A 23,996-nucleotide genomic window follows, 5' to 3' on the forward strand; every position below is an offset into this window, starting at 1 on the left:
AGAGTGCCGCTGAAAAGCTCATGTGGTGAGGAAGCTGGGCATCCACTTCCAGTCAGTAACGGCTTATAAGATGCTTCTGTGCGTCTTTCATGAGGAATGTGGCGATTCCAGAGGCGAGGTTACCTGACAGTCTTGTAAATATGAGGGTAAGGGGGAAACAGTGTGTGAATGTGGGAGCTAGAGGTGGTGGGGGGCATAGGAAGGACATAACTCGGGGAGCATAGAAACACAGCAGGCTCTGTGGTCAAGAAGCATCTGGGGGGGATGCTGGGGACCATTAAGGGCCTAGGGCTTCTTGGAGGGGGGACAGTTACAATGTAAAGTGATCTGAGCCCTCAGTCTGAGCATCAAACACATCATTCTCAAAGCAACGATATGACACGCCCTCCCTTCGCGTCACTTCCTGGCACAACTTTCACAGGGACCCTTTCTATTTCTGGTTGAGGCATGAAGGCAATAGGCTGTGTGTGTGCGTGTGTGTGTGTGTTGAAGCTAAAATATCAATTCAAACTGCTATAAATTTAGGAGATCAATTGTCATCTGTGCAATATTTAAGAAACAACTAAATATCTAAAATACACAGGTACGTATTCAAAAACGTGTAGAAAATAAAGAGAAAACAGCTCACAGCAATAAAATCGATGAAACTCAAAAAAACATAGTATTGGAGTAGACAAATATAAGGCATACAGAAATCAAAGAGAGGGGTGCCCGGGTAGCTCAGTCGGTTATGCGGTCTGACTTTAGGTCAGGTCATGATCTCACGGTTTGCGAGTTTGAGTCCTGCACTGGGCTCTGTGCTGTCAGCATGGAGCCTGCTTTGGATCTTCCTGTCCCCCTCTCTCTGCCCCTCCCCCACTGGCTTGCTCATTCTCTCTCTCAAAAATAACTAAACATTAAAAAAAAATCAAAGAGGGGCGCCTGGGTGGCGCAGTCGGTTAAGCGTCCGACTTCAGCCAGGTCACGATCTCGGGTCCGTGAGTTCGAGCCCCGCATCGGGCTCTGGGCTGATGGCTCAGAGCCTGGAGCCTGTTTCTGATTCTGTGTCTCCCTCTCTCTCTGCCCCTCCCCCGTTCATGCTCTGTCTCTCTCTGTCCCAAAAATAAATAAACGTTGAAAAAAAAATTAAAAAAAAAAAAATCAAAGAGAAAAATGGCAGAAGTCCTCTTTAGTAATTACAGGCAATGTGTTAAACTTTCCAAAATTCAGTGAGTGACAGAAGGGAAACACCAAGATCCAATTTTATCTTGTCTACATATAATTTGCTTTAGATGTAACGTTGAGAAAAGGTGAAAATGAAAGTATGAGAAAAGATGTTCTAGGTAAGGAGTGAAATAGAAGAGAGATGTGAGGTCTATAATAATTGAAAAAATTTGACTCGAAGTCAAAAACTCTTACAATAGACAAAGAAGGGTATAAGGTATTGGTAAGGGTAAATTACCAAAAATACATATACGTATGTAAAACATTTGAAAACACGCATGAAAGTTACCCCCCAAAGCGGGGGTGGGCACCTGGTTGGCTAAGTCAGAGGAGCATTTATGACTCTTGATCTCAGGCTCGTGAGATCGAGCTCCATGTTGGGCGGAAAGATTACTTAAAACCAAACAAATAAGTAACCTTTAGGGAAAAAAAAGTCCTCCAAATGTAAGAGTAAATATCAACTGAATTGAAAGAGAAATCATTGCATGCTAATATTCGAAGACTTCAAGAGCCCAATTTGAAATGGAGAGCACATCACACCAAAATCAATAAGGAAAAGCAGACAAGCATAGCAGTAAATGTATCTAATAGCCAAAAAAAAAACCACACCAGACTTTGAAGGCAATTTTTTTGAGAATTTTTCTTGAAAAGAACTTTGCTGAGGACACTTTATGTGTGTGTGTGTGTGTGTGTGTGTGTGTGTGTGTGGTGTTGATCACTTCAGGTCAACAAAAACGTGTAAAAAAAAGTTACACATGTCGCTTTCAGTAAGAACCACAGAGGCTGGTGCCTGACTCCTATTTTGAGTAAAAGACAGGAAATGAGCCAGGCAGGTGTGGGTGAAAGTGGCTGTTTTGCCTGCATAGCGTTTCCAGAGTGCGTTGGGGCAAAGAAGGTTGTTTTGGTGCACCAGTGGTAGGCCCTGTGTGAAACCAGATGTGAGGTTATCTAAGGACCCGTTTGGAAGGACTCACCGTGAAGGCAACTGGAACTCAGTGGGGAGAGGCTGAAGGGGGTGCTGGCTTCCGGGGGACCACAGGAGTAAGGGGTCATCTGAGGAAGCCAAGCGTCTGAGCACGTAAAAGAAAGCGATGGTTTCTGATGGTCCGGAGGTGGGTTCTAAAGGATGGTGAAAGTGTCCCATCAGGTAGAAATATCAGCCACGTTCAGAACACCAGGCCAGCTTCTCACAGTGCCGGGGGGCAGTAAGAGCTCTCCTTATTGTTTCCTCCGTTTCATCCAGCCAACCCTGGAGGGGTCAGCACTGCGTGTATTTGCAGAGGGAGAGGTGAACGGGGAAGAGGGGAGGAGCAGAGCTCACACCATTGTCCTGTCCACGGGTCTCTGCCTCCCTGCAGGCCCTGGCTGGGGGTCCTGGGGGACAGGGGTCAATATGGAAGAAGACTGAACTGTAAAGTATGCTATGACATGACATTTTAACTTCTGGACGGAGAAGGTTCTATGACAAAGCGACCACAGGACTCCGTGTTTCTTAAGAGTGACCACGAAAGTCATGGGAAGGCTGGCTTTTCTTGGTGGAACGGTGTAAAAAGACCCTTGATGAAAGTGCTAGTGTGAGAACTGAGTACAGTTCATTTGTAATTGAGTCCAATTTCAGATCTTGCCAAATGAGCTTACACACGTCGATGACATTCTAAGTCCAAATCTGGCTCACCGTGAGCTTGGGAAGACCGTGGCAAGGTTCACCGAGGAAGAAAGAAAAGGTGCAGGAAAGAATAAAAACAGGCGCAGCTTACCTTGCCAGAGGGTGAATCAAATCCTAATATTTACAGGAACTCACGGGCTTACTGCAAAGACCCAGGGATGGGTTGGTGAACCAACGCGGATAGTTCAGGACACATAACCGTCTATGCGACAGTTAAGGATATACAGATCACGGCACAAACTGGAAACAAATTGCTCACCGTTAAGTGCCAAGACAAATGGTTGCCTATTTTGAAAAACATAAATTTGGATCTTTCAGAAAATCAAATGATTAAATAGGTAAATTATAAATAATGAAGCTATAAAGTATATGGGACAAAAAAAAGCCCCGGAGAATTATCATTTTGTTTTGGATCACTTAATATGAAGCAATGATAGTAGATACAAAGGAAAAGGATGTTAAAATGCACTTCATTGAATTCTCTTTGTCAGGGTGCCTGGGGGGCTCAGTCGGTTAAGCCTCTGACTCTTGATTTCGGCTCAGGTCCCGATCTCATGGTTCGTGAGACCTAGCACTGTGTCGGGCTCAGCGTTGACAGTGCAGAGCCTGCTTGGGATTCTCTCTCTCCCTCTATCTCTGTCCTTCCCCCACTCTCTCTCTCTCCCTCCCTCAATATAAATAAATAAAAACTTAAAAAAAAAGAAATATCTTTGCCAAACACGCTAGAGTCAACATTAAGAATCTGGTGATATTTGGGTTCCTGCCAGGATGATGAACGAGGCATTTGGAACGGCTCCGTCGCTGAAAACAGCTAGAAATATTGGAGCAAATGTATTTTTTAAAATCCCCAGATGCGTCCATGATGACACACAATATAAAGAACATGAAGGCAAAAATACAATGAATGTAGTGTCTTTGAAGAGTTAAGATCCTACGTTAGGTGTTGGCTTAGGCCATGGCTTGCATGGTTTCCAAAGTCATGGGTAGGACTCAATTCCCAACATCCATGCAGGTTGCAGGTTTGAATAGGAGATCCCCTCCATGCAATTGTGATTCTAAAGAAATTATCTTTTTAAGGGCAAACCAGAAAAACCCACCTCCCACATCTGCAGGGGACTGCAAAAATAACCATTGGACGTTGGACATAACACTTGGAATCGAATTGAGGAGCTGGGACTTTCCCTGAGAAATTGTAACAAACTTCACCGTTTGCCTGTTTGCTGCCCCCAATGCCTGCCACCCGACAGGTCTATAGAGTCTCAGTTTGAGAAGTTAGCTTAAGTGATTCTGGACTGGAAATTTCCATACATGTCTGGCAGAAGCGAACACTGATTCCATCTGGAAGAATTTATCCTCCCTCTCAATTAAATTCTGGAAGAAAATCAGCAGCTCACAATAAAAAAAAAATACAAGACACACGCAGAAACAAAACTACCTTGAGTGAAAGCCAGCAGACACAGAAACATCAGATTCTTGAAGATTTCAGATATGGAAGTTATCGGATGCAGAAAAACACATCTGTTAAATAAGTTTCAAAATGCAAAAGAACAACCTGAAACTGAATACAGGACAAAGAGATTTGTAAAAGAATCAGATATTCCAGAAATTAAAAATAACTGAAATTTGAAACTCAAGGGTTAGATATTTTTGCGTGCAGCCAGAATTGAGTGACAGGTACCAGATTTTTATACTTTTGCTTTAAACAACTAGAAAAGGAGGCCAAACATAAGAAACACGAGTTTTTAGACATTGGGCAGCAGGCAGACAAGGACCTCTCAGCACTCAACAAAGATTAGAATAATTTGGTTCCCATTAAGCAGAGTGGAGAGCCCTCATAATATATGAGACGTCAGAATAATCCTCAAAAGGGTATCACCTTAATAATGGATCTAAATTAATACTACACTAGGGGCTCCTGGGTGGCTTAGTCGGTTGAGCGTCCGACTCTTGATTTTGGCTCGGGTCATGATCTCGTGCATGATTCGTGAGTTCGAGTCCTCAGTTGGGCTCTGCACTGATAGTGTAGAGCCTGCTTGAGATACTCTCTCTCTTTCTCTCTCTCCGTCCCCCCACCCCTCTCGAAAATATATAAACAGCTAAAAAAAGAATGCAAAAGAAGGCAGGGAAAAAATTTAAAAAGAAACAAAAAGAAGACAGAATAAGTAGAAAACGAATGACAAAATGACAGATTTAAGCCCAGCTATATTAATAATTACATGAGCTGTAAATGATATAAACAGTGCAATCAAAAGACAGATAGTTATGGATGAACAAAAGGAACGCTTGATTATCTGCCGCCTGTGAGAAACACACCTTAATATAATGATACAGATAGTTTACAAGCAAAAGGATGAAAACATACATCCTGCGCAAACACTAATCAAACTACTACCACTGGCATGTTAATATCAGCCAAAGTAAAATTCAGAACAAGGAATGTCACCAGTGATAAAAAGGGCCATTTTCATACTGATCAGGATGATATAACAGCCCCAAACGTGCATGCTCATGAGAACAGAGCTTCAAAATATGCTACCCAAAAACTATTAGAACTGAAAGGAGAAATAGACAAATCCATGATTCCTGTCGGTGATTTCAGCACTAATATTTCAGGAATTGAATGAACAAGTTGCCAGGACATCAGTAAGGGTATGGAAGACTTGAACAACCCCAACAACCAATGTGCTCCAACTGATATTTATAAATCGCCCAAACTGGAAAGACACACATTCATTTCAAGTGCACGAGGAACATTCACCAACATGGACCATAACACTGAACAAAACACGTCTCGATAAATGTAAGGTATCGAAGTCGCACAAAGTGCGTTTTCTGCCTACAAAACATGAACCCACAAAAAAGAAACAGGGACAGGTCTGAAGAAAATTCCCCAAATGTTTGGAAAGTAAACAAAGTCATTCTAAATAAACCATGGGTCAAGGACAAAGTCACAAGGAAAATTTGAACTCGTTTTGAAGGGAATGAAGAGAAAAAAAGATACCATATCAAAATTTGGGGTGTGCAGCTGAAACAATGGTTAGAGAGAGATGTGTGGCATTGCATAGTTACTGTTACGAACTGAACTGTGTCTCTTCCCCTCGTCCCCCTCTCGTTCCTATGTTGAAATCCTAATCCCCTGTATCTCAGAATTTGAAGTTGGAGAGTGTCTTTAAAGAGGTAAATAAGGGGCGCCTGGGTGGCGCAGTCGGTTAAGCGTCCGACTTCAGCCAGGTCACGATCTCGCGGTCCGTGAGTTCGAGCCCCGTGTCAGGCTCTGGGCTGATGGCTCAGAGCCTGGAGCCTGTTTCCGATTCTGTGTCTCCCTCTCTCTCTGCCCCTCCCCCGTTCATGCTCTGTCTCTCTCTGTCCCAAAAATAAATAAACGTTGAAAAAAAAAAATTAAAAAAAAAAAAAAAGAGGTAAATAAGTTAAAATGAGGCCATTAGACTGGTCCAACCCAATAGGATTGGCGTCCCTATAACAAGAGGAGATAGGACACAGACACACACAGAAGGAAGACATGTGGGGAGAAGACGGCCAGTTGCAAGCCAAGGAGAGAGGCCTCAGATGGAACCGACCCTGCTGATACCTTGATCTTGATCTTCCAGCCTCCAGAATTGTGAGAAAATAAATTTCAGCTGCTTATGCCACTTACTCTCTGGTGCCTTGTTGTGGTGGCCCTTGCAAATTCATATACTTCTTAGAAAAGAATGAAAGTTTCCAAGTCAAAAATCTACAGATCCACCTTATGAAAATAGACCTATATAGACCTATATAGACCTATATAGAGGGGTGGCTCAGTTGGTCAAGCTTCCGACTTCAGCTCAGGTCATGATCTCAGGTTCGTGAGTTCGAGCCCTGCATCAGACGTTTTGTTGTCAGTGCAGAGCCCATCAGATACTCTGTCTCCCTCTCTCTCTGTACCTCTTTCAATCTCTCTCTCTCTCTCTCGCTCTCTCTTAAAAATAAATAAACATTTAAAAACAAAACAAAGAAAATAGAATAAAAGTGAAGCAGGAATCTATAAAATAGAAAAACAGGAGAGAAAAATCAATAAACCCCAAATCTGGTTCTTTGAAAAGGGAAATAAAACTGATAAATCTAAGTCAGTTAACCCAAAAGCCGGTTCTCTGAAAGCAGTAATAAAACTGATAGGACATGAGCCAGGGTGATCAAGAGGCAAAAGTAAAAACTCAAGTGAATGTCTGGGTTGATGAAGCACTGACCGGGATCCCAAGAGTACAAGGATGATAAGAATACCGTGAACAACATTATGCCCATATTTGCAACAAGTTAGATGAAACGGACACATTCTTAGAAAGACACAGACTACCGGAGCTCACTGAAGAAGAAATAAATAACCCGAAGAGCTTTCTATCTACTAAGTAATTCTAATTTATGGTGAAAAACCTTCCTACAGAGAGGGGCTTCTCAGTTTACTTTAGCAAACAATTCTACACAACCTCTTCCCAGCAAATAGAAGGGGAGGGTACATCCCCTCACTCACTTTATAAGTTCAGCCTGACCTTGAGACCAAAACAACACAAATCCATTTCAAGAAAAGCAAGCTACAGACTGATTCACCTCGCGGACAAGGAGGCAAAGTTAATTAACAAATTAACAAATTTTAGCAAATCAAATTTAACAACATATAAACAGAATGAGAGATCATTACCAAGTGGGGTTCATGCCAAGAATACATGATTGGTTTAACATTCACAAAACATTGTAGTTTACCATATTAACAGAGCAAAAAAAAAAAAAAAATCATCTTGATAGATCCCGAAAAAAATTGATACAGTTTAATATATATTCATCATAACAATTCTTAGGAAACTAGGAATAGAAGAGAACTTCCTCAACATGATAAGGGACATGTACAATAAAATCCCTGCAGCTCACATCATACTTAATGGTAAAAGGGTGAATGCTTCTTTTTCTAAGACCGGTAACTAGGTAAGGCTATTCTTTTCCATTGTCCCTTGTATTCAGTATTATTCTGGAGGTCTTAGCCAGTGCAGTCCAGGCAAAGCAAGGAACTAAAAGGTATACAGATGGAAAATAAAGGAGTAAGACTGTCTTTATTCACAGAGAGCATAACTGTTTATGTAGAAAATCCTAGGGAACTTACAGAGCTATGACTAGCATTAATAGGCGAATTTGGCAAAAGGTCTCGGAACCAAAAGAATCCGTTGTGCTTCTACATACTAGCAAGACACTCAGAAATGGAAATTTCAAAAATATCATTAAAAAATATCATTTAAAATATTATCAATACCTAAAGCATTGAGAGATCACTTAAAAAACATATGCAATGCCTATGCACTAAAAATGATGAAATATTACCAAGAGCAATGAAAGGAAAGCTACATAAAAGCAATGATCATAGATTGAAAAACTTCCTATCATCAGGCTATCGATTTTCCAAAATTTGACCTATCTCTATGTCCATTGGAACCTCAAAGTCCCTGCAAGCTTTTTTAAAAATAGAAGTTCAGCAGCAAATTCTCAAATTTACGTGGAAATGCAAAGTACCTCGAACAGACAAAAACAATTTTGAGAAAGAACAAATTGGGAAAAATTGCACAATCTGATTTAAAGACGGACTATAAATTTACAGTAGTCGGGACGGTGTGCTATCGGCATAAGGATAAAGATATAGAACAATAAAACCTAATAGAGAACTTAGAAATAGATCCATTTGGTTAATTAATTTTTTACAAAGATGCCAAGGTGATTTAATAAGGAAAGGACCAATTTTTCAACAACTCTTACTTGAACCATCGGATATCCATATTTATAAAAGTGAACCCTGCCTCTTATCTCACATCGTGCACTAAATTAACTCAAAGTGGAAAACAAATCTAGATCTAAGAGGTGAAGTGACAAAATGTCTAGAAGAAAATATAGCAGAAGATTTTTTATTGTGAGTTTGGAGTAGTCAAAGATTTCATAGTTTGGACATAAAACCATCAAAGAAAACAATGATAAATCACACTTCATCAAAAGTAAAAACTCTGTTCCTAAGTAGACACTGTTAAGAAAATGAAAAGGCAATCAATAAAATGAAGGAAAACGCATGTAAAACAGAACCCTGATAAAGTACTTGTAGCCAGAATAAATTAAGAACATTTACAACTCAATAATAAGAAATAACAACCCAAGTAAAAAATGGACAGAAGTTTAAATTCACACTTCACCAAGATGTGCAACTGGAAAATAGCCACCTGAGAAGATGCTGAACATCATTAGTATTAGGGAAATGCAAAATCAAACCATAATGAAACGGGGTGCCTGGCTGGCTCAGTCAGTAGAGCGTGCGATTCTGGACCTCGTGTTTGTAAGTTCGAGCCCTGTGTTGTCTGTAGAGATTACTTAAAAATAAAGTCTTTAAAAAATACCCATAATGAAATGGGTACCACTACAAATTCATTAGGATGGCTACAATTAACATCACTGACCATGGCAAGTGCTGGTAAGCACATGTAGCAACAGGGATTCTCATATATACTGGCTGGAATATCAAATGGTACAGAAACGTTGGAAAAAGAGTTTACTTCCTCACTGGAAATGGAAGCATGTATTCACGCAAAAATTTGTACTCGAAAGTTTGGAGCAGTTGTGTTCACAATAGCTAAAAGTTGCCAACACCCCCAATCTTCGTCAACAAGTGAATGGATAAACATATTGTGGTATAGCAATAAAAGGGAATAAAAAGGAAGGAGGAACCACGGATACGCGACAAAGATGAATTTTAAAAGCATTATGATCAGTAAAAGAATGCGGATGCAGAAGAATATGTATTGTATTCGAAATTTTCCCTGTATGTGAATGAAATTCTATCCAAGGAAGAAGGATAGTGATGGGAAGCAGATCAGTGATTTCTAAGCCTCAAGGGGCAGGGAATTCACTGAAAGCGCCACAGTGGAACTTTTTGGTGGTGATGGATGTATTCTACAATTCTCATGATTGTGGTCACACAACTGAGTACATTTTCCAAAGCTCACTGAAATACACACATACCCTTGGTGTACCTTGTGTGTAAATTGCGCCTCACTAATGCTATCATATACATATACAGTTATATACACATACATCTATGTATGTGTATATATACATACACATACACAGTTGATCATATACACATACAGGATGAACTGAGATATTCCACTATGTCTCCTTCATTTGTATTTGAGAAGGAGAACATGGAAAAAAATCAGGATAGCAGCAATATTGGAAATGGTTAACAATTTTCAAGAACTTTGAAAGACATCAATGCACAGACATGAGAAGCCAAATGCATTCTGAGCATAAGAAAACAAACCCACATCTAGAAACGTCTCGGAAAAACTGGATATTACCCAAGACAGGGGGATCTTAAAAAAGCCTGTGAGAATGTACTGAGTATCTTAAATGACAGTCAAACTATATAATACTACTGAATAGCAACAATAAAATATGTAAGTTTGTGGGCTATGGGAAAGCAACTGAGAAACTAGAATTATATACTCAGCAAAAATATCTTTTATAAATGGGGGCAAATGAAAGCCGTGTCACCCAAACATAAACACAAACTTTTTTTTTTTTTCCCTAATACGCTTTTCCTAAATTAGTCAAGTGTCAAGAACGTAACACAAGCGGATAGAAAACGATGCCAGATGGGAGATTTGAGAGATAGGAGCAAATTAAGGGTATTAAAGTCTGTGGCTTAACATAAGCAATCTTTGACTATGTAAGAAAAGAATAATACTCCGTGGGACTCAAAAAGGAGCAAACTAAAACACTAGACAGTCACGGGAGAGGAGGCATTTTGTGAGAAGTTCTTGCATGTGTGAGCCAGGAGGAATAAACAAGACTGTTCATGACAGCACTATGGATGATAACAACAGCTGAAAATAGCTCTAACGTCATCAATAACAGGACGGATAAGTATGTATAGTCATACAATGGCATATTTCACAGCATGAATTATAGCTTTGTGCAGCAACCTGGTTGAACTCCAAGAAAATAAAATGGAGTTTAAAAAATGAAAGCAAGCGAGAGAGGAATATATATTGTGTCTTTGACATCATTAAAATTTAAAAACATGCAGAAGGAAACTGGGTGCATGCATGCAAACAATGTGGTAAGGTTAGACAGCAGGGAAAAGTCAGCAGAGTGGCTACATTTGGTGAGGACGGAATGCATGGACGGTATCTCAAAAGGACTGAAAGGGATTTCAGAGACCATTTTATTGTTCATTTTCCTAACCTGGAGGGGAGTCCGTGGGTGCTCATTAGTTTAGGACTCTTTGTATCTTATGTGTATTATCTCTATCTCTATCTCTATCTCTATCTCTATCTCTATCTCTATCATCTCTATCATCTCTATCATCTCTATCTCTATCTAGCTATCTATCTATTCTGTTTTGCCAATCAGTTTCTAACTTAAAAGCACCAGCGAATCTGGACCATTCCATGTGGTTTCCAACGCCCCCAATTACCAGATTGGTGTGCTTTGGTTTAAGATCGATGCAAAGATCATGTGAGTACAGGCCACATCAGTACGGGAGAAGCCACCAGGATGGGGTGGAAGGAAAGAGGGATGCTGGGAAGTTGGAAGGGAGGGGCCTCTCAGATGAAATGCTATTTGGGCATAAAACCCCTGTAAGAATAGGTGGCTAGTTTCCAACCTTGAAAGGAGCTAAAGTCTAAAATACAAGTGATACAATGGACCATCCTGAAAGCCAAGAACACTGAGCTCAGAACATTCTTGGACCAGAAATGAGTACATGGTCCTGAAAAACCCTCATCTGTCTGCAAGGGTGAGGGAGACTGCAAAAACACGGGTAAGGATCAAACTGTCCCACAAAAGCTGGGAAAGTGATTCTAGCTGTTAACCCTTTCCCTCTGGTTCACCCTCCCCCGCCCCTTTTCCATAGCTTCCCTCGCACATGTTTGCCAGGTATTTTAGCATAATTTCTATTTAAAAATTTCAATACAATTTAATACATAAAAATGAACGTACTAAAACATCATTGACCGCCAGGACCAGAATCGTCCAGTAAGGGGTGGGAATCCCCGCCGCGTACACGCTCTGACATTCCACCTCACAAGCTTTGTGAAATCCCTTACCTGATCACACTGTTCTTTTCCCTTCCTTATTCACTTTTATAGGTACTAAGAGATTCATTGAGCATGTATATCGTTTCTATGGAATGGAGCTTTCTTTTCGGCTTACCAATCTTCATCAAGTGTTGGGCCAGTTGAGGACTTTAGGTAATTTTCCCTAAATAATTTTTTTTTTTTTTGTCTAGAAAATGATCATCCACGTAAGTTTTATTTTCATTTAATTCTATTCAACATCTACTATAGGGCAAATATTCAATCATAGGGTTAGAATCCACCAATGCACTCCCTTACAATAAAAAATTCCTTAGTGTCTTAACTTTGTTGATGGAAATCTTTGTTAAATGTGTTGTGTGCTTGCCTTCCTTCTTAAATAGATGGTAACATAACTTACCATTTTCTTGCTAATGTAAGGTCATCATGATGGACATGAGTCGGGTCTTGTGCTGAAGCATGGTCATTGTAAGGCTTTTGCCCTTCTACAAATATCCCCATTGCTGTGCATTTTCAGCCTGCCGTTACGTGCTTTTTTCCCTGATAGATTAGGCTGTTAGCTAATACATAACAGCTTACTTGCCTCTGTAGTTTGCTGCATGTTGTGTATTTTGATCAGGAAGAAAGGCAACTTGTTAGAATTACGTGTAAACCAAGAGTAAACAGGCTATGAAGGAAGGCATTCTTTTTCTTAACCAAATTTAATGGCAATTATATTAGCTTTTCTCTTGGATCTTTCCCAGATAATATTTTCTAGGCTTCTTCTGAATAACGTATATTGACATCTAAGTAAGGCGAAGTTCGGCATAGGGGCTAAGGGACCTTTGGAGCGAAATTGTTTGGACAAATCCCTTACTCTTTGCTTCACTTTCCTCCCCCCTAAAGTAGGAGTGATTAAATAATATTTACCACTTCAAAGGATCCTTAGGAAGGTCAGTCAAGCTAGTGTCTCTCCAGCACTGAGCACATTTTGGGATCTAAAATGCTATGAATTAATCACTCGGAATTCAGAAACAAGGTTGATGACCTTTGTAGGATAGCCTGCGAAAGCTTTCCTAGCCCATAAGGCTGCTGAATTGCAGGGCTGGCTGCAGGATAAGATTTAACCCGAGGCTCTGCAGCAGTCAGCCCTGGTGAGGATGCTGGTTTCCTCCCTCATCCCAGCTGTGCTGGACGCAGAAGGCTGACGTCTGCAAGCTGCTGACGGCCTGTTAGGGAAAGACAGATACTAAAAAAACCCTACAGGATCTGCCTGAAAGAATAAAAAGGAAATGCGATCAAAAGCTGGGGGCAGAGAGCACAGAGGGGAATCCAGCTCTTTGTGGGCCACCTGGAGGAGGTGGGAATTACGCGGTTGTTTGGAGACCTGGCAGAAGTTCGATGGGCGGGTGGAACACAATCAGAAACTGTTGGGGACGGAAAACTGATAGCGCTTGGTGCCTGCTGACAGCAGCAGAGAGGGGAGACTGCTAGGCAGTTCCCAGGTTTTCATGAGATTTCGAGTAAATGGGGAGAGAGAAACTACTTCCCCCCCCCACCCGCCGCACCCCAGTCCCCCAGGCAGTGTGTGGATTCTATGAGGCGATGTTTGGGCCCCGCCAACACACAGTAGGATCCCCATAAATGTTAGCTCATTGTCTCCTGGGACGGGTAAGTTCTAAATTTATTGTTGGGAAATTAAATGAAGACATCGGGGTTACGACATGGCTAAGTTTGCAGCTGAACTTTGGTTGGATTACTGCGGCACTGCCTTTGGCTGATGAAGCTGGGCCTTTCTTGCTGAAGTTGTTCTCAGCAGATTTAGCTCTGCTAAGCCTTTTTTTTTTTTTTTTAAGTGGCCTTATGGGGGACTGACAAGTCGATTATCATAAGAGACTGGGTGGAGGGGGGGATGTTAAGAAGGAAACGTTGCATCTGATGGCACAGGGTCATTCGTGTTTTGTGCGAAGGTTGCAAGCAGAGGTTTTGGTTCTGCCCAGAGGAACCCTCTCTCTCCCTGGGGGTGGCTTTGCCTGTCGATTTTCAGCAGTAGGGGGCTCTTGGCTACGCCTCTCAGGGGCCCAATTCCTCTGATAGCACTGGGGTCCCCACCCTCGTCACCGTTTTGCTGGGGCAGGAAAACGGCTCTGTGTCCGCTGGGCCTCCTGCTTCTTTCCGATTCCAGCACTCGGGACTGCCTTCAGATATCCAGCAGCGGAGAGGTCCCTGTTACCGCCTGTCCCTCCTCCCGGCATTTGAACCCCGGAATCCCAGGCACCCAGGGTCCCTCTGGTCCCGCGCCCAAGACTGCCCAGGGCTAACAGGGCCGCCTGCCCAACCAGGAGAGATTTCCCAATTCAGACGAGCTGGCTGGTTCCTGTTCGCAGGTGCGAGGCTGGTGGGGGAGGGCGGGGGTGGCGAGCTCCCGGCCCTTTGGCAGTGACACTGCCTCTAAGGAGAGGGGCGGGTGGGGACCAGGAGGGGGAAACTCAATCACAGTTGCAGGAGGAGGGAGGAGGCTTTTAGTCAAAGTGCCCGTCACCGGGGGCAGCTGATAGCATCGCCCGCCCTGGTCTGGTTACACCTCCCTGCCTCCCCAGAGCGCTAATGAGAAGCCCAAAGTGGACACCAGAGAAGGTGGTCCCCACGAGTGGGCGGCGGGGGGGGGGGTGCTGGGACACAGGGCAGGGGGAGGCAGGGAGGGGGGCGTAGGATTCCAGAAAAAGCATTTTGTAGTTTTGCCTCAACTCATTCCCTTCCCCAGTGATGGAGATGGCTTCCTTCTCTTCGAAGTGCCTGAGAAAAGGGCCATTTCTTTTCAGGACACGATGTTCTGTTTCTTCCAGGACAGAGAAGGCACGGAGCCTTTCTCAGCTACGCCAGTTGTGGCTTGCATTTGGCCCTGCCCTTGCTGGACAGTTGCGGGGCCTTCTCTTCCCTTCGATCAGCCACTGGTTACTGAGGGCATGTGACAGCCACGCTCTGGCCAAACCCTATTGCAAACCCCTCTCCAGCCTGGTGGCAAGGGAGACCGGGACCCTGGGATTCTGGATGAGTCCATTTAATTCTCTGTTCGTTGATGTGGAACTAAAATCAGATGCCTCTTGCTGTGCAGTGTCACGTTTCCCCCAAAAAGGAGACATTTCTTCCTTCCTTCCTTCCTTCCTTCCTTCCTTCCTTCCTTCCTTCCTTTTTCTTTTTTCTTCTTTTTTCTTTCTTTCTTTCTTTCTTTCTTTCTTTCTTTCTTTCTTTCTTTCTTCTTTCTTTCCTTCCTTCCTTTCTTTTCTCTTTTCTTTTCTTTTCCTTTCCTTTCCTTTCTTTTCTTTTCTTTTCTTTTCTTTTCTTTCTTTTTGGAATGGAGTGTTTTCTCTAGGCCTAGCGCTAATTAAATGCTTCCCATGCATTATCTCATGGGTCCTCGAAATAATTCTACCCTGATGGGCATAGCTTTTCATCCTCCACTGTGCACATAAGGAAACTGAGGTCTAGAGAGGTTAAGTCACATGCCCAAGGTAGTGACATAGCTGAGGTGCGAGATAACCTAAGCTTTCTGACTCCCAAGCCTTTCGACCCAAAAGTGTCACTGAGTGAGTATCTGGTATCTGTCGCCACTTGTGACTTGCGACAACCCCCCCCCCCCGACCTTTTCTTCATCCGCTCATCTTACTGAAGTAGCTACACCATCCGCCAGTGCTGGGGACGGAGATGTGCAAGAGGAAGGCTCTGTGCCTGAGGATGTGGGGTTCTGGCGGGGAGCTGAACCCAGCGCTCCCACTGAAGGGGACCCCAGTGCTGTAGGAACACGGATGAAAGAAGGCTGACTGCCCAGGCCAATGAGTCAGGGCGGCTACAAGGAAGCTTCCAGAGAGGCCCAGCGTGGCCAGAGGCCCTGCAGGGGGTTGGAGGGCGGTCATTATGGGGGGACCTGGGGTGGGCTGCACGGAGCCAAATCAGGAAGGGCCCCCCCTCCTCGGGACTGGGGGAGCGGGGTTGGGCTTTAACGAGTGTTTGCAGCTTACCTCACTGTACGGGCCCTTCTATTTCCAGACCTGGTGTGAGCGCCCTCCCTCCACCTCTACTCTGTTTGCAGGTGTTTTTTTTCTCCCTGGTCTCTACATGGGCTGTGTTCCTCCCAGGCTGGAAGGAAATCCCCTGGGAGTTCCAGGCCTGCGTCGGGGCGCGTGCTCTGCTGGGGAACAAGAGCCCCCGGCCACTGTCAGGCTGACTCCAGCCCCGGGGGCTGCTGAAGCACACAGATGCCTCTGAAGATCTCTGCATGGGGTCTCCTTGCCACACCGGACCGTGTTTCATTTTCCATGCAGGAAGGGTTTGGTGGTTGGTTGGTTTTTTTTTTTTCCCCCACCATCCAAAAAAAGGCAACATGTTGAGGGAATTTAGTTCAGGCAAGGGAAGAACTTGGAGAGGAAACGTCAAGACTTTGCCTGAGGATTTGTCCGCATGGTTTCTACGAGACAAGCCATCATAATCATGCACGGAAAGCATCTGTAGAGCCTGGGGAGGTCCCTTCTCCATGTGCCCCATTCAGTTGGGGAGGCAGCAAGGCCCTGATTAAAAATGAAAATTATGAAACGCCATGGGCAGTTTTGAGTTACTTTGAATGATTTGTGTCGGTCCTTCGCGGGTCTCCCCGACGCTCATGCCTCAACGGACTCCGAGTCAGCTGACCCAGGTTTCTCAGCTACGACGCTATTGGCATGTGGGGCTGGATAAATTTTTGTTGCAGGGGCTGTCTCGTGGATTATAGGATGTTTAGCTGCGTCCCTGGCATCTACACGCCAGACACGAATAGCGGCACCCCGCCGCGACAACCCAAAACATCTCCAGACTTTGCCGCAGTTCCCCGGAGGACAAAGTCACCCCCGCGTGAGAACCACTAGTTTCCCCTTTATTCTACGCTTCACCATGTTATTTCTCAGTTGCACGGTCTTTGGCGAGTTACCCAAAACTCCAAGAACCCCAGTTTACCCACTTAGACACTGGCGATCACTGCGTCTGCCCTTCACGGTCACCGCGAGTTCACGCTGGTCCAGTGCTGACCGACCCCTTCACTCAATTCCCAGAAAACCCGAGTCTGTCTTCCCCACCTCCAACCCAACGTCCCATGGTGTAGGAACCCCTTCCACCGTGCATCCACAGGCTGGATCTCCTCCGAGGTGTCTCTACAATGAAATGGCCAAAGTGAGCCACCTAAGAAGGGCAAGGGAGTGCGCTCCCTTGATAATTTGCTGGGTGTGCCTGCTCTGTGTGCTTCCACGGCTCAGCGTCTCTTTGGAGGCAGGCACTGTGAGCTGGCCGCTGGCCCCGGTGACGGACAGGGTTTGCTCTGAGTTGGTTTGCCTCCAATCCCCATTCTTCCTTGTCTACTTTCCACACATTCAGGATTAGAAGTTTGTTTGTCCGTTTGTTTGTGTTCTATCTGGGAACCTTGCTCTCTATGTCCTTCGTTCCCTCCCTCTCTGGCTTGCGCGGCGCACAAATGGTTAAGGGCATTCGGCCTGGCTGCCTCCCCAGTCCCTGTAGACTACCTTGGAGGGACTGAATGAAATTGATAGTCCTAACATTACATCGCTCAAATCCCCAAAGAAAGAGTAGCTGGGCGGATAGAAGGAATGACCCCGGAGAAAACAGCTGTCAAGGGCAGCTATTGGTTTATCTTTCACGGAAAGAGAGACGTAATGAATTCTAAATTAAGAGCAACTAGAGGGAGAGTGTTTTCTCGGTCGGGCAGGGCTCCTGCCGCACACGCAGGCGCTCCGGAAGTTCCGACTGCCGCCTCGCTTGCACGGAGTCCTGGGACCGTCTGTGAGCCTGACCACGTTTGGGGAAGGCTGTTGGCCTATCTCGCAGACGAATGCCCCCTAAAGGCCTGGGCGTCTGCGTGTTCGTGGCACGAGCACGGCCAGCTCAGGCCCGTCTGTGGAAGGTGGGCCGCACATAAGCAGGGTCTGGACCCAGGCTCCTTTACTGTGACTCTTCTCCCTCCTCCTTGTGTGTGCTTCTGCTTCTCCAGGAACAGGCATCTGCAGGGGCTCTGTAAGGGAGGTCACGAGTTTAAGAAGGGGTCGGACTTTGTTGGCCAACCGACCCTGACTCAGAACTTGGCTCACTTACCTGTTACCTATGTGACCCTCGGCAAGCTACATCATCTCTTGGAGACTCAGTTTCTTAATCTTTAAAATGGAGACAAAATAACGTTAACACCTTTGAGAGTTTTTAGAAGTTTCAGACCCAAGGCATATGGAGCCTAGCGCACGATGTCGCTCAGACCGCTGGTCCAGGGACGGAAGCTGGAATTCTTATTTGCCAGTGAGAAGTAAGGTTCAGTGCCTGGAAGAGACTTGGGTGTTGTCTCCTGGCCAGGGAGTGGCAGAGCAGGGACTCAAGAACTATGCTCTTGGGGCGCCTGGCTGGCTCAGTCGGTTAAGCGTCCGATTTTGGCTCAGGTCGTGATGTCACGGTTTGTGGGTTCGAGCCCCGTGTCAGGCTCTCTGCTCTAAGTGTGGAGCCTGCCTCGGATCCTCTGTTCCCTCTGTCTCTGCCTGTCCCCTGCTTGTGTTCTCTCTCTGTCTCTCCAAAATAAATAAGCATTTAAAAACAAACCCAGGGACGCCTGGGTGGCTCGGTCGGTTGAGCGTCCGACTTCGGCTCCCATCACGATCTCACAGCTCGTGAGTTCAAGCCCCACATTGGGCTCTGTGCTGACAGCTCGGAGCCTGGAGCCTGCTTCGGCTTCTGTGTCTCCCTCTCTCTCTGACCCTAACCCACTCGCATTCTGTCTCTGTCTCTCTCAAAAGTAAATAGACATTAAAAAAAAAAATGAAAAACAAACCCAAAAAACTTTCTAAAAAAAAAAAAAAGAAAGAACTATGCTCTTTGTCTCAGCCTATGGCGGCCAAACTTTCGGACACAAAAGCACCAAGCAAACTGGCCTATTGTGCTGAGAACAAGGAATTAGATCTTAGGATGGGGTTTCTGCATCCCTACCCATGACATGTGGGGATCAGCACCGGGTGCCTACTTTAATCCAGATTCTTGGCACCTGGTCAGATAGCAGCTTGTATGGAGGACGGGAGTGTTTCTTCCATGAGCCTCCAGGAAGCATAGTCGGGTTGGGACCTCACTGGTGAGAATGATAAGATCCCTCACCGAGGCAAATCGGTTCACGTATAAATGGTGTGTGTGGTCGGTGGTAAAGGCTAAAACCACACCATTAATGGTATTGAGTTAATGCCCCACCTTGGGTAGTGAAGGGGCTAAGGAAAGCAAGCTTCAAAGCTGCTTGAAAACCACTGTTTTGACTCCAACAACGCTTCCATTGCTTTAAGGTTCTCGGGTCTGAAAAGGCACGGGGGTGGGGAAGGGCAGCGATGGCCAGCGGCAGCGCGGGGAGGCGGCGTGGACCGTAGCAGTGGACGGGGACAGTGGGATCTGTCGGGTGTGGGCTCAAAGTCGGAGGCTGGCCGGAAGGGTCACGGTGTAGCCTGGCAGACAGAGTGCAAGCTCGGTAGCTGCAGACTTGCTTGGACTATAGCTTTGACTCTGCTACTTGGCAGACAGGGTGGCTTTGCTCTAGAGCTTGGCCTCTTCGAGGCTCAGTGCTCTTATCTGCAGAATGGGAACGCAGCACCGATCTCTAGACGGCTGAGGGAATTGGGCGACGAGGCGAGGGCCTGGCGGACGCAGGCTCTGGTGTGAGGGTCACAGCTTCTCGGGGTGAGTCAGATGACTTGAGGCGGCCTCGCCCTTGACTTTCCCACGAGGCAACGTGCACAGCCCCCTTACGGTTGTTGCTTCTGTGGTCCGGTGAATGGGGTAGGTAAAGGGTTCTCTGGGAGCGGGTCTTTCAGATGTAAGAGGACAGGTGTTTCTGATGTCCTGGGGACCTAAGCCTCCGTTTCATCTGGCCTCTGCCCACATCCAAAATGCCCCCGTCTCTCCCTCCCCCCCGGTGTCTGGTCTTCATTCTTCTTGGGGCATATTAAGCTTGTTCTTGCCCCAGTGTCTTTGCGCTGATGAGCCTCTCTCGCTGGGGCAGTCTGTCTTGCTTCTTTTGGGCGGGCAGCTCCAGGGCCAGGCCCTGACTGAGAGGGAGCCCTCCCACGTGGCTGACTGTGAGGGCCGGGGGGACGCCTTCTAGGAGCTGTGTATCCCGCAGCTTTCCTTCTGAGACCGCCCCATCAGGGTGTTATGTCAACCCTCCTTCCCCCGGAGCACGTGACCATCTCATTCCTGCTCTCGTGTGCTGGGTGGCACCTTCCGCCTGTCTCCCTCTTGCAGCCTGGTTCTCACGTTCACCGGGCGTTCTTCTTGTCCCTCTCCCCAGACTCGACCTCACAGATTTGGCTCCAGGTCTGTGTTTCATATTCAGACCTTTCCTAAGGGGAGAAGGAGGGACAGAATCGGTGCTGGCTTGGTCCCCTTGGCCTCCGCTCCAAACCTGGGCCTCTGCATTCTCGTCCCGCTCTCTACCCCCTCATGCAAACCGCCTTGGCACTCACAGGTGTTCCCGCGGTTAGCCCTCCAGGGCTGTGGGGCTTCAGGGAGAGAGCCATGCTGGCCAATGCCGTGAACTGGAGTTAGTCTGGCCAAGAAGACAGTGATTGTTGTCCGTGTGACAGCCAGAGTCATTTTCTAAGACCTGTGCTTGCTGCCGTGACAGACCCCATTTGCACCAGATTGAAACTCAAGACCTTACGTCTGGGTGGCTTGTCCTTCTGTGTCCTAGGAAGTCACGTTACCTCTCCGCCTCGGGGCCACAGGCTTTCGGTGCGGCCAGCCTGGAGACCACATCTTCGTCCTACAAACTGCAAATGATGAGATCGGCCTCTCCACAGGCGACCCAGCTGATGCTACATATGCTCTAAGAGCTGAGAACTCATGTCGTGGAAAATATCCTTAGTGTTCTGTTCCTCTGAACAACTGCCATGGCTGGGACCAGCGATGTAATTTGTGGGGGCCAGTGCAAAAGAAAATATGGCCCCATGTTAAAAAAGGGTTAACGGTTTCAAGACAGCAATAGCGGAGCCTTAAGCCACCCGCAGAGCCTTCGAGCGCAGCCCCTGAGTGACTGAACGTGTCACTCAGTCGTGGAGTTTGCTACAGTCATGACCCCTCTAGAGCATTTCAAGGTCACGTGCCTCCTTGTGTTCCTGAGCACCGGGAGTCTCTTTGTTTTCAAATGTAAGAGCCTGTCCAAGTTTGGTTACTTGGGAGGCGTGGGTCCCTTTGCCGTGGATGGGTGCTTGACCAATATTCATTCAAAAGCGAACAGGTAAGTTTGATGTGTGGAGAACTAAGGTGAGAGAGTCCCAGGCTTCTGTCTGCTGCCCCCTTCTTTCTGTATGCACACTTTTAGTGTTCCCAAGGAGAGCCACGCTTCACCATTTCATGTCTGTGTTCTTTGTTTTCAGAGCAGGAGCCCTTTACCTTGGTTAAGGGGCATAATCGTTCTTTGTCGCTTTCCTTGCATGATAAGTAGGGACCGCTCAGGGCGTTGTGTTGTGGATGAAAAGAAATGGCTCCCACAATGTTCTTGGAAGAAGCGAAGTGAACCGTTGAGAAATTTTATGGGCAAGGAGGGATAGACCCACGGGATGATGGGAATGGATGGCCTCCAGAGTTCATCCTGTTTTTGGTTCTTAACATGTATCAGAACCATTTGGAGAGTTTTCAAGAAACACATGCCAAGTCCCCAGCCCCAGAAGTGCCAGATTCAAGGTGTCCCGAATAACATTTGGCTTGAGAAGTTGATATTTTCAGGAGATTCAATTAAGCACTGCTGGGCTAGTGCCCCTCCTACATTTCAGACAGAAGGGAGCTAAGAGCTGGAATCATACCCTTCCAAATTCAGAGGTCGATTCCAGTTAGGGACAAAAATAACATTGACAGCTTGAGGATTTTTGAAAAAAAAATTTTTTTTTTCAACGTTTATTTTTTTTTATTTTTGGGACAGAGAGAGACAGAGCATGAATGGGGGAGGGGCAGAGAGAGAGGGAGACACAGAATCGGAAACAGGCTCCAGGCTCTGAGCCATCAGCCCAGAGCCCGATGCGGGGCTCGAACTCATGGACCGCGAGATCGTGACCTGGCTGAAGTCGGACGCTTAACCGACTGCGCCACCCAGGCGCCCCGAAAAAAAAATTTTTAATGTTTATTTATTTTTGAGATAGAGAGACAGAGTGAGAGCAGGGGAAGGGCAGAGAGAGAGAGGAAGACACAGGCTCCAGGCTCTGAGCTGTCTGCACGGAGCTCGACGTGGGGCTTGAACTCAAGAACCGTGAGATCGTGACCTGAGCCAAAGTCAGATGCTTAACTGACTGAGCCACCCAGGCGCCCCGAGGATTTTTAAAATGATAAAATCCCATCGATGCAAACGGTAATGGCCATAAGGTTTGGGCTCACGTGACCATTTTCCAGCAGAGTTGGTAAGTAAGAGAATCGACTAACGTCATACAGTTAGTAAATGTTAGAAACAGGACTAGAACCTGGGTTACCTGAATCTCGAAGCAGTTTTTCCTTCCAGTCTGTTCTCTTGTCTTCTGTTTGGCTTAGCGCTAAGTCTATCTAGTCAGTGAATTGAATTGATTAACTCCGGTGCCAGCAGTATGGTCTGTGTTGATGAGCAGCTCATTTGCTTCTAATTCCAAAGTTAATGTTGACTTTCTTGGGAAGTTTAGATTGATTTCCACTTTCCCTTACTGTGGAGGGCCAGAATTGAGCACTCCCTGGGCTCAGATGATCAGTTTTCTGGGGGATAGGGGCCACAGTTCTCCAAAAAAGCAGCTGGTGAGATGATGTCCCTACTTCGTACCTTGGTTGTCTTTCTTGGTTAGGCCCTAGGGCACATGGCCGCCCATCTCCCTGGTGACGCCACGGTGATGATGATTTTTCCACTCCGTGTCACCAAAAGGTACATGTGATTTCCTAAGTGAAAGTGGCACTTTCGGATTCCTTGAAACTACTCGCTGTTTTAGCCAGGTTCACACCCTTCCACCTTTTCTCGATGTCTTTGATTAAACCCTGAAAAGGTCCTTTGCCCTGAAGGACAAACTGGGCTAAGGGCCCTTTTATGAACACACTCACCTGTGGAGTGAAACATTTCCACTCTGTGATTAAATGCAGATTGGTGCTTAAGAATAATTAGCCGAGGTGGCTCGTAAGCTAGCGGGCACCCTCACCTAATGACTTCTTGGCTTTGCAAGAGCTGGAATCACATTCTCCTGAGGGGAGGATCGATTTTAGATAGGATCAAAATAAACATCCATAATTTGAGGATGTTTTAAAAAATAAAATCATATCGAGGCAGATGGAAAGGGACATAGGTTTTGAGTTCATGTAATCATTTCCCAGCAGAGACCAATTAGCTCTAGGTACAGGTCAGCAGAATAATTTTTCCTCCTGAAGGCATGGTCCGGGTTATCCACAAACGCAGTGAGCCTGGCTCAATAGCACGTGCCATGGCAGATTTCTTAGCCCGCGGCCTCCGCCATCAGACAGGCTTCTCGGATAACCTGTTATTCACGGTCCCCTGTTGCTCTGAATGCTAACAACTGCCACAGCCAAACCCTTCTGCGTCAGGCCCTGTAGGAGACACTTGGGGTGTTTTGTTTTCATTTAATTCACACGGCCCCTCTGTGAGAAAGGTAGGGCTATCATCATTTTACACATGGGGAAACTGAGGCACAGAGAGATTAAAGTACCCAAGATTACAAAGCTAATAAATGGCCAGCTTACGAGTCCATAGCATTTGTCCGAAAAGTGCTGGATAACAGAATGTGGCTGCGTCACCATAAACTCCAACAGGAGCAGGTAAACGGTTCACTAACTGCCTTACCGTGGCTGAATCCGTCGCGTCTTTAGAAAGGGACAGAATACAGCAGCGAATGCGTCAATGTCTGTGTCGTGAGCCGCTGCATCTGAAAGGGACAGTCATGCCCCTCCCCGCTCCACGTGTATCTCTGAACAGTAATGAAGTTCACATCCTTTAGATTCATAGGACTTGGGAAAAAAAGTTCAATTACTGTTTG

Source organism: Leopardus geoffroyi, chromosome B3 (genome assembly GCF_018350155.1).
Source record: "Leopardus geoffroyi isolate Oge1 chromosome B3, O.geoffroyi_Oge1_pat1.0, whole genome shotgun sequence".
NCBI lineage: Eukaryota > Metazoa > Chordata > Mammalia > Carnivora > Felidae > Leopardus > Leopardus geoffroyi.